The sequence below is a fragment of the Gadus macrocephalus genome, chromosome 3 (assembly GCF_031168955.1).
Source record: "Gadus macrocephalus chromosome 3, ASM3116895v1".
In the NCBI taxonomy this organism is placed as follows: Eukaryota; Metazoa; Chordata; class Actinopteri; order Gadiformes; family Gadidae; genus Gadus; species Gadus macrocephalus.
In genome coordinates, this window is record NC_082384.1 from 7292152 (window position 1) to 7297151 (window position 5000).

Consider the following 5000-nt stretch of genomic DNA (forward strand, 5'->3'; position numbering starts at 1 on the left):
AGGTCACTCTGCTGCTGCATCCTTGACCAACGAAAGAGTAAGAAATCCTCCAAAGAATTCTCCTGCACGATAGAATAGAAAAGATAGATGGATCGATAGAGAGAGAGAGAGAGAGAGAGAGAGAGAGAGAGAGAGAGAGAGAGAGAGAGAGAGAGAGAGAGAGAGAGAGAGAGAGAGAGAGAGAGAGAGAGAGAGAGAGAGAGATAGATAGATAGATAGATAGATAGATAGATAGATAGATAGATAGATAGATAGATAGATAGATAGATAGATAGATAGACAAAGATAGGATAGATGATAAATAAGTAGATAGAGGAAATGAAACAAGAAAAAAAAGGTATTAGGAACAGATTTCACATGTTGTTCTGCATCTTTGTGCACACATTCTGAGCATTGTGGTACAAAGAGAGAAGGTGCAACAGAGTGGTCCGCACTCGACGGGCCTGGCTCAGCCCTGAGTGTTGTGAAGTGGGTCAGCAGGGGCGGGCGGCCCCAGCTCAACTCTCAGCAGCCTTCTGGAAAGGCTTTTAAGGTATCCACCAGCAGTCCCTCGCTGGAGCATCTCAATATGATACACACACACTCTGACTGGTCAAGGAGGTCGCTGCAGGACACGCACATGAACCGCATGGTGGAAAAAGACACACCATGCACCAAACTTAAGACGGGCTGCTAAAGTACACAAATACACACACAGCAAGAGGCCTTTTTTGTATCTTTTCTGTGTGCGGGCGGGGTCCATCCTACGAACGCATCACAACTTGTTCTGACGGCAGTGTGCAGTAAAACACGAGATATCTATAATGCATATTATTTATAATACATTATATTTGCTCTGCCGACAGGTTGAATCCAGATGGATTTTGAGGACATTTTGTAAAAAGAAAACTATGACAAAAATGTCAAACCCAAAACAATGTTGGAGGGGTAACATCTCAGTAAATGCTTCATATATTTTTAGGCAGTGTTATTTCTGGAATAATTAAAGTGCTGTTGGGATAGTATGTAACATAACTTAAACTTGCAGTGTTGTGAAACGATAAGAAGACTTTCTCATTTTTCCTGACATAATGTGGTTTGTGTGCAATGTTGTCCCAGAAACGATAGAGTTGCAGTAGTGCAGAGCAGCCACTAGTCTGTGCTGTTACACCACTGCTGTGTGTTTGTGCTGCTGACCGACTTTCTATAGGCCTACAAGGACTAGGCCAATGATGGCAGCATACATTAAGTGGGAAATCTATTGACGTAAAGACCACTAGAGACTAATTTATAGATGGAAACTAGGAAGCGGGTCAATGCTGCTGTGCTCCCCCGCTTCAATGTCATAACAGCAACAAACAGCCTATCTGAATACATATCTAAATTCGTCCAATTATTTCCACTGTAAGTTAACAATGCATGTATTCGTGAACTTGTGTACCCTTCATTGTAAATTGTGAGGACCGGTAGTTAGCTACCTAGTTAAACTATACGAAGAGCTTCCAAAGCTAATTCAATCAATGGAAGGAAACGACTGCCACAGACTATTGTTTGGCGTCAGCTTCGCTTTTGTTTGTGCCGATACTGTTGTGGTTGTTTCCTTCCAGCGAGCTTCTTATGGTGTGCTTTCTGGTCGAGACCTTGCTCGTTAGAGGGAATGTGGATCACCTGTGCTGGCCCCACTGAGGTAATTAAGACCTCAACAGGGTTTTTACAACAGATCAGCACTTTGGAAAATAGATCATTCTGCTGGCAGGCCTTTTCTACTCTCTACTCCTCCTCCACTAGGGGAAGCAGCAATGGGTTTGTCCTCATTTATAGAGATGGGACTTCGATTTCAGTTATTTGTAACCATCGTTTTGTAGAGGTAGCTCTTATGTAGTGTTTTCATGAAACCAATCTACTACCAGCGCCAGGCACTTTTTAGACCTCCCAAAACCTTCCTGTTATTTTCCATTGTAAGATCTTTGTTCTTCTGGTATAGCAATGTTTCATCTTTTGAAAGAATCACACTCTCTGGGTCAGATGTGTGAAACACATCGGCACTCAACAACGGCCCATATAATCCCAGAGGTATCAGACTAAAAAGCAGGCCGGTACAGTGGAATGGAGCTCCTTTTGAGATGTATTTTTGCATTTATTTGATGGCACATGCTGGTTCCCACAGCAGGCATGAAAAGAAGCCTTAAAGTGTGTGTCGTCTGGATCGGGGGAATTGGGTAAGGAGGCCAGGGGTGTCAGAGATACCACAGAGGAGACACATTTAACTCTCAAATATGGCAACACTCTGCAGAATAAACCAGAACACTGGCATGATTCCCCTTTTTTTAAAGAACCAATGACTGGTTTTTTTTTAAAGAACCAATGACCAGTGACTCCTCTTTAGTAGTGCTAGTGTATTAAGACGCTACACATTTAAATAGATTAATATATTTTACAATCCTTTCATGGCGGGAGTCAATCTTGGTAAACTTGTTTACAGTTCAGAGGTGTGCGCGTGCCCTGTGCGAATTGAATTTTCTCCGGAACATTCTTGAGGGCGCTGAGGAATGAGTTGGCATCTTCAAGGACATCTCCGAGCTGCATGGCACACTTTTGCAGAAACGATTTTTTTACACATCTTGACTTCATCGTTGTCATCGCACCTTCCCTCAGCCTCCTGTCTGAGCATTGGCGTCAAGGTTTGCCCGTCCTAACGTGGACCCCGGGAGAGAAGACGGAGTAAATGGCGGCAGCAAAAGAGGAAGGGACATGTGGCTGTAGCTCCTGCTAACATCCACCATGCCAGTTGGTGGCATAACAATGAAGGACGGAAACAGATTTGAAATGTGCGTCAAGCGGTAATCCTACGCACAGAAATATTCAAACTTTGTTCAATTTTAAGCCAAGAGAACTACAGCTGTCAAGAGTTATTAGACTACCCCAAGAAAGTATTGGAGACTCGGTCCAACTCTATTCTGCAGATTATTATTCTTTTGTGAAGTGGGGGGGGGGGGGAGGGGGGGGGGGGCATGGAATTTCCGTAAAAATCCAAAATAAGATTTAAAAATTGACTATTAGCCTCGTTTGGCAGAGTAACACTTGGAGGCTGCAGAATTAACTGGCCAATACACTACGCTTATTTCCAATTTTCCTTATGAAACAACCTTTAGAAAGCCCAACTGGGCTAAACACTAGCTTATTGTGTTGTCGCTGTATTCAACGTTTCTATACTGTCCCATGTTTCTGCCGTCTGGTCAGGAATCTATCCTTGTGTAAGGCTCACTGTAACCGCAGGATAACCAAGTGTCTGTCCCCCCTCCCCCTCCTGGGAGGTGTGCATGCGGGTGCTTATCCAGCATGATAATACGCCATTCAACCAAAGAAATAAGGAATACAAATCACACAGGACCCTCTACCAGGGCCACCCGGATGTGAGGGTGCTGGGGGGGCCGGGGGCAAGCAGAAGGGCGCGATCTGAGAGGATTCTTCGGCATAGAGTGCGGAATTATCTAACGGCCGGGGCAGCAAATTACTCAGCCGCGTCCCACTTTGGAGACGCATCACAAGGCCAGCCGCTAGAGGCCAAGTGAGCGAGTGAGGGGGGGGGGGGGGGGGAGACGACGACATGAAGGAAGAAGGGGGAGGTGTGCGTGGGAGGTGGGGAACCAGGGGGTTGGTGAGTGGAGTAGGATGTGGTGCCGATGGAAAACAAAAAGGTCAAAGCGAGTGGGAGATGGAGGCTGTGGTAGGGAGGTGAGGCAGTGCCGCACCCCCCAAACCTCACAGCTACAGTACAAGGGAACCGGTACCAAGGTACAAAGAATACTGCACATCTTGTTCCTGCCTGCCTTCAGGCCTGCACCTGACGGTCCGAGAGCTAAGCGTGTGTTTCCCCGTAGCAGGCAAAAAGAAAGAGAATCACCTCAGTGCCAATGTGCAAGAGTTAGGGAGAAAGAAAAACGTGGCGATATTTCTTTCCGCCCTATAAGGACAGACGGGGCGATATTTCTTTCTAGCCTTTTCCCTCCTCTCCTCTATTTCATCTCCCCTTACAGGACAGGGTGTTAATTTTAAAAAGGAATAAATAGAATGGGATCAGGGCAAATCATGTCGTAGGGCTGGTTCCTGGCTCGGGCCGGCGTGACCTGACTTTCATATATTGAAGTCGCACGGCAAATGTTAGAGTGATATTGGAGTCGCGGTACCTAGCAAGGGACGAGAGTGCTGCTGGAGCAGAATCAAAATGGCCACTGAATTAGTGCGCTGGGGCGTCTAATGAAAGCTCAGAGTTTGACTCTGTCTAAGTGACCCATTTCTTTCCCCTTTCTCATTTCCCTCCCTTTGCTCTTTCGCTCTCTCTCTCGCGCTTTCTTTTACAGATTCACACCTCACAATCACACACATGCCTGCGTCTACCTGAGTCATTCAGTGTGTGTGTCTTTGTGTATGTATATATATTGCATCTATATTCCTCTCTCTCTCTTCTGTCCCTCTCGTCTTGCTGAGAGAGTGGCCCAACATCCTCCGCAGGGAGGAATCTGCATAAATTTCATTACGCCGTCTCATAGAAGGGACTATTGTAATATGTGCTTGCCTCTGACCTCACCGGTGTATTGGGGTTCAAGGACCCTCTGGGGGCCAGGGAAGGGGTCGGCTCAACCGGGTCAGCCATGATGAGGCACAAGAGGAAATATGATTTCCAATGACCAGAACCTCTAGCAGATGTATAAATGAATTCTAACTATTTTAGGGACAGAACATCTCAAATATAAAAAGTTTATTATAGGATACACCATATTGTTGCCTTTACTTTTTGAGTTCAAAGCCAATGATTGATTTTCTTCGGATGTTCAATGATCATTTGTGTGTGAGTGCTTTTGTTGCATTAACTTTAAAAGCCAAAGAAAAGCTTTAAAAGCCCATATTTCTATTGAACTAGGTGTTGATGCATCAGTACAACCAACTCCTTGCAAATTGTTCAAAAAAGAAGAAAAAAAAAAGGTCAATCTAACAACCTCATTCTTTTAATCGTATCCTGG

At 45.1% G+C, this 5000-nt stretch overlaps 1 long non-coding RNA gene across 1 annotated transcript in view; it reads right to left on the bottom strand.

Moving 5' to 3' along the window:
• Positions 1–5000, bottom strand: part of LOC132453896 (uncharacterized) — an 18838-nt gene that overhangs the window by 1550 nt on the left and 12288 nt on the right. Inside the window, exon 2 of the long non-coding RNA XR_009524834.1 lies at positions 1–62. This exon is cut by the window's left edge and continues 15 nt beyond it. This is a non-coding gene — a long non-coding RNA (uncharacterized LOC132453896). The remainder of the gene's footprint in view (positions 63–5000) is intronic.